The sequence below is a fragment of the Triticum urartu genome, unplaced genomic scaffold, assembly GCF_003073215.2.
Source record: "Triticum urartu cultivar G1812 unplaced genomic scaffold, Tu2.1 TuUngrouped_contig_8238, whole genome shotgun sequence".
NCBI classification, from domain to species: Eukaryota; Viridiplantae; Streptophyta; class Magnoliopsida; order Poales; family Poaceae; genus Triticum; species Triticum urartu.
The window spans coordinates 1-6,186 of record NW_024119166.1 but is presented as its reverse complement, the minus strand read 5'-3'; the positions used below and the strand labels follow the sequence as shown (position 1 = coordinate 6,186).

Here is a 6,186-nt window from a genome sequence, read left to right as displayed (position 1 = left end):
GGAGGCTCTATGGTTATCATTTGCATAAAGCTAGTTTTTACCTACAACAAAGGAATATATTTTATTTAACTACAAAATTGGTTGACAAACATTGAGAATGGTAACCCCATCTCAATCCCCAAAATCTTTCCCTGATAATAAAGCACGGATTGACTCTGTGGGTTCACCGTCACAATACACTTCTTCTCAGTGATTTTACGCTTTTAGTTTTTTCCACTTGTATTATTTTCTACATGTAAGGTGGTACTATTCATGTGATTTCGTCTGTAATTTTGTTCCACTTTTGCGTATATCAATCGTCCGCCAGTGTGGGCCTCAACGAGGCGAGAGAAAAACCCGACCCGGAAGCCCACGACCCCCCCCCCCGCCAAAGGGTGGCCCCCCGCCGCGGCCTCCCCCCCCCGGCCCCCGCCCCTCTGCCGCGCGCCGCCACTGCCGGCCAACGCCGTCACGCCCACCCCTACCCGACGCACCTTCCCCAACTCATCTTTCCCCTCCTCCTCTGCCGCTGCCGCTCTCCATCGGCCGACCAACTCCCTCGAGTCAGCGCTGTCTCCTCCATCTGGTTCCTGCTCGATCTCCTGCAGGTCCAGATCCTCCACAATCTCGCACGACGGGAGAGGAGCCTCCGCGTGCTTCTTGTCGGGCGACAGCGCGGCCGTGCGCCCCAACTCCTGATGGATTTCCAGTGTGTTGCTGGCCTCCCAATTTTTTTCCGTCGTGCAGCCGCTCCACGTCTCCCTGCGTCGTCTCAAGATGGTTTGGCTGGGCGCCGCCCTGACGGCCGAGCGTGTGCTATCCAAGGAAGATGGCTCCTCCACCCAGGCCCTCCTCCACAATGCCGGTGAGGACACTACTTCGTCCGAACGATCATCACCACCACGCACAGGTACACACACATGTGCTCCCCTGCCAGGCTGCCGCCCCTGCACTGATTTAAGGCGAAATCCAATTGGGAGGTATTGATAGGCACCAATGTATTCTTCGTTGAGTTCCCATGTCTTGAATTACGTTGATCCTTTTGGTAAGATCAAACCGAACAAACTGAACATCACTTGCCCAAACAAGCTTTACATCATGCTACATTATTGTAGTTACCGGGACTTTGTGTTCTTTGTACAAAACAGCAAAGACCTCAATCACTTATTCGTAGAGCACAAGCGAAGACATCCTTCTTTGAGTCCACATATATGTTTAGTTTTTTTAAGTGATTTTGAAATTTCAGAAGCTCTATGGCACATGTAACAGGTCTTGGGTATGATGGCCAGACGCGATGAGGAGGACATACTCGATCCCCATGGACGACAAGGATTCGAGGACATTGGTAGATGCAGGGGAGGCAATGAGGACGGAGATGATTGCGGCACACAATTTAAATAAACCTGAATATCCTGAAAAATATATTTGGTGTATAGAATTCAGTTTTAGTCTCTGCATACATTTTCATGATTCACTAACTCCAATATTATAAAACTATGTGACAATGTTTGTTAGATTTTTGTGTCTGCCATGCGTCCCAACGATTCCACCGGCATCGGCCCTCCCCTGCCTTGCTACAGACCGCAGTATCAGCGGTCTCCTTGGAGTACTGAAGCAGCTCGACGGCATCGTCCTTGGTGCGCCCCCTCAAGGCTTGATGCTTTCTACAGGAAAAAATGGCTCCTTTCTTTGAGATGAGGAAAATTACTTCCCTTTCTACAGGAAAAGATTGTTTTGTTTGATAAATGTGTTCCCAAGTTAAAGGCCCATGGCTCCGAAGTACTAATATTCTCTGAGGTACTGATTCTATCTGTTACTCATGCACCTAGCTTGGTTGCTTCAGAAAGCATCATGACTTTGATAAAAATAAGATAGCAATCATGAGTTATAGAAGTTCTGCTTGTGAGGTGATTTTGTGCCCATCCTCACATTCTATCTTGAGTTTTGTGACCCATCTTGTACGGTTATCTGCTTTGCGTATTCATGATCGTGTGGAGCTTGCAAAACTAATTTATGCTGGCTTCTTAGCTTTCCATTTTTCTTATTTGCCACAAGCCTGCTTTGTTATGTTATGGTTGATCTTGTTGCCCAGCTCATGCTTTCAGCTCTCCCTTCTCATTATATAGTGAATATGTAAACTCTTAAATCATGACCACGAAAGGTGTGCAGGTTCTACATGTTTACTTGCATGCTATTTTTTTACAGGAGCACCATAACATGTGAAAAATTCGAAGAGCTTTGTGAAGATTTGTGGGAGCAGCTCTAATTCCAATTAAAGAAGTCCCACACAGCGGGCATGAAGATTGGTCACATCTATATGTACAGTAGAGTTGATAGGACTTACACGGCACCCAAACTGTAGGTGATTATACTCTTCACTGAAGACTTATACTTTGAGAGGCTGTAATGGTAATGCAGGAATGTTGCATGGTTCCTATCTACCATCGACCATCACTACTTACCTTTTTGTTCTTCTTGCTGTTGGCTGGTAGCTTTTAGTAGCAATTTGGATAATTATGTGCGCATAACATTCTGTCTGATTTTGGGGCAAGAAAGGTCGGGGATTCTGTTGTGGGTGGATCATGGCCTACAGAACAATGCACACTATACAGTAGCATGAGCAAGTTGTGGGTGATGCCTTCATATGGTTGTTAAATTGCTGCTCTTTTTCTATATGGATTAATGCGAAGTACCTCAAATTTCTCTCTATGTTCGATTTGAGTTCTTGCTCTCCCAGTTGGAGAAACTTCGAGAGTAGGAATAAGTCGTCATCGTATTCAACTCTGTAATTAAAATGATTTATAGTAGGAACCAGAGCTGGGACTGTTACTTTTTATGTAATAAAATGCGTGCTATATCAAATGATTTTTTTCACAAAGGTGGGGATTCAACTCTGTAGCTAGAAAATGGCTAGAGCGTACTTGAATTGTTGAAAGCGTGGCTCAGGTCCTATAGTAGCTATCTTTGATTTACAACCAAAGTTCACTTATAATTATAGGATGAAACTTCATATTATTTTCCGTCTTATTTCGTTTGTAAAAGTAGCTGCAACAAGTAGCAGTTTGAATTAATGCAAGCAAGTAAGCAACGCTTTGATTGGAAAATTTGTGTGTTTGCATAGGCTTAAGCAAGCGCCTCTACTATCTGTATTTGTCTAAATCTTTGTGTGTTGGCATAGGCTGAAGCAAGCATCTCTTTGGTCTAAATCAGTAGTTAGTGCAGCTAGCTGTAGCAAGCCCCAGATCAACTTGATGCTAGCAATTACTTGAAGCCTTGATCTGCTCTTGCCAACTGGATAAACAAGCGCCTCGTCGATCTGTATGCCTGAATCTTTAGTTTGTGCAGCTAGCTGCTAGCAAGTAATTAAAGCCTTGATCTGCTCTTGCCGACAAAATAATCTTTGAAGAAGCATCCAGATCACTCCACTATGGGCCCATCCAGTGGCTTATGCATCCTATAATTAGCTTTTGAAGATTATCCGTCACTCCACTCTTTATTGTATTGTTATAATTGCTCCCTATTTCATTGAACTCCATGTTTTGCAAAATATGGAACATTGTTTAAACAGGGTAATTGTTGGAGTTTCAACTTCAATTTTTGTTGCTGTTACACAAAATTTTGCCTCCGCTGACAGTGTCGGAAGACCATCAGCCATCGCCTAGACCTACTTCACTCCAGTCATATTTTTTTCGTTGTGCAAATTATGATGGAGCTATGTTTGAATTACAGTGATTTACAGTCAGGGCTTACTGATGGTTAAACTAGCAATTAAAATTGATTTGAAAAAGTATTTAACGCAATTGGTCTCTTAGCATAGGCTCAAGTATAAAACTGCTATGTAAAATCTCCATATGTTTGTGCAAATTGATTCTGTAAGCTACTCTGGAAACTTTATTCTTTTTTCAAAATTGATTTACTTGGTGCTAACTTCCAGTTTCTCTCAACAAGACATGTGGTATTCTGAAAAAGGAGCTTCTTTATTGGATGGCAGCCCGTGATGGTGGTTTCATATATGAAGCTAAGGAAAGCATGCCTCATAATTCATTCGATGTAAACAAGTAGGTCCAATTAGATATTGTTGGCTATAAATGACATGAGTTTTTAGCTTTCATAAAAATCTAGATATGTACTTTTTAACTATAATCTGTGGATGAGGGTAGCATCCAGTATACTTGATCTACCTTCGGCTAGACAAAAATATGACAATGTAATTTTGATTTAGATCTCGACTCTCCAATGTCAGGATAATTACGCCTGTAGCCTGCTGCTTTTACTCGTGCATAGCATCATGTATAATTTCACTAGGACTCAAAAGAATTTGGCCAAGTGTTTGTTCCTGAGAGAAGTGGAAAGACAAAGAGGGATAGAGAGCTCGCCTCCTTTTTTTGTAATCGCCAAAATTGTACGATGACCCTTCACTATTTAAAAAATCAATGCATGTGCAAACCAAATATAAGAACAAAAAAGCATTGCGCAATTTCCCAACTAGATAATGTATGTCTTCAAAAAAAGATTCCATTTTAAAAAAAAGTTCAAGAAAATACTCTACGAATTTACAAACGACTAGGATAGCTTATTCACTCCAAATTACATGGACCAAAAAGCGATAGTCAATGTAACCTTATTTCTGACGTTTGCCAAAATCGGATATAAGAAGTGTTGTGTAAAGCATGCTTTAATTTTTTCGCCCATTGCAACGCACGGGCATTTTTACTAGTAATAATCATTAACCCAACAAATTAATTAAGTAGAGTGATGAGATCAACATAATAATTCAAGCACCAGATACTCAAGATGTCCATAACCGGGACATGGCTAACCATGATTAGTTTGTACACTCTAGGAGGTTTGCGCACTTTTCCCCACAAGACTCGATCTCCTCCGTTGGATTTCTCGCACTACATGACGTTTGAGAAACGGATGACCGAGACACAGTCTTTCAGAAGTGTTAGCTCATTACGACGGGTAGACAGTACCACCTACATCCCCTACATCTGCTAGTCTACCACTGTAAGAGGTCACACAACATACTCAACTATGCTAGAGCCCATAATGGCTTGTGGCTGCACACGAAAGTTTCCAGCATGAATAACATAATGATCCCTTTGAGCCTGGGTGGCAAACCATAGGATGATCGCACGGATTCCCCGGGATCTCCTTGGACAACACCGGGTTCCCCAGGTGCCCACAAATCAATCCACCCAGATGTGTATTAAAGTAGCCACGTTAAGTTAAACCTTAGTTAACAAGAATCTCTCACTTCTGTCATGAATACTCTCAAAACCAAACCATGTCTACGGGCATAGCATAGCAGTATAAACGCACGTGGTAACTCCCCAGGTTTGAATGCAAGACAATAGGGTTTGAATGCAAGACAATAGGGTTCCCCAGGTTTGTCATCAACTAGTTCCCAATACCCACAAGTTATCAAGTCCTAACCATGCAGTGTTTGAGGGTTGAAACTAATGCATAAAAACTAGGTAATAAAGGGGTATGATCAAAGTGTTACTTGCCTTGCTGATGATCTGAAAACCCTAGCGACTCGTAGTAGCATGCTTCACACTCCAGAAACTCTATCGTAAACAAACAATAGCATACATAAGCACTCAAGCATAATATGCAAGGGTAAAACTCAAATGAAAAGATCCAACCTGAAAGTTCGACTCAAGGGCTTCGATTTGCATAAAGAATCAATCAAATCGGAGCTACGAAACTCAAACTACTATCAAAATAAGTTCAAATTCAAATCCGCTTGAAACCAAATTTTAAATTTGTCAAAACTATGTTCAAGTTGGTTAACTGGAAAGAGGGAACAAGACGAAGACTTTGGCGTTCGTTTCACTGGATTTGGACAACCGAGCAAAAAGTAGCGAGGGTTTGAAGAGCAGGGACTAAACTATGATAAAAGTATTTACGGATAGGTCCCTGGCCGAAAATTAAAATAAAAAGAAAAACCTAACGAACAAACGTTCGCTACTAGGAACTAACGAACGAAAAATGTTCGCTACTACGGATTAATGGACGAACGTTCGCTAAGTAGATCCGATCGGAAAAACCGAGAAAAAAACCCTAACCCTAAAAATAAACCGAGGCAAAACCAGGGAAAAACCGAACGGTTTTCTTACTGGTTAACCGAAGAAAAACGCCGGCAGGGCAACGACAAGTCCGGCGCGGCTCCGATGGTCGGCTGGGCAGGGCTTCGGCGGC

General features: G+C 42.4%; 1 long non-coding RNA gene across 3 annotated transcripts; it reads left to right on the top strand.

Moving 5' to 3' along the window:
- The first annotated feature begins 401 nt into the window (after nt 1-401).
- On the top strand, nt 402-2,433 carry LOC125531838. 3 transcript variants are annotated; one of them, XR_007293541.1, is made up of 3 exons: nt 402-889; nt 1,249-1,776; nt 2,185-2,433. It is a non-coding gene; the product is annotated as an uncharacterized LOC125531838 (long non-coding RNA). The 3 variants fall into 3 exon arrangements; XR_007293542.1 differs by having other exon boundaries at nt 402-959; XR_007293540.1 differs by having other exon boundaries at nt 402-1,776.
- The last annotated feature ends 3,753 nt before the right edge of the window (nt 2,434-6,186 follow it).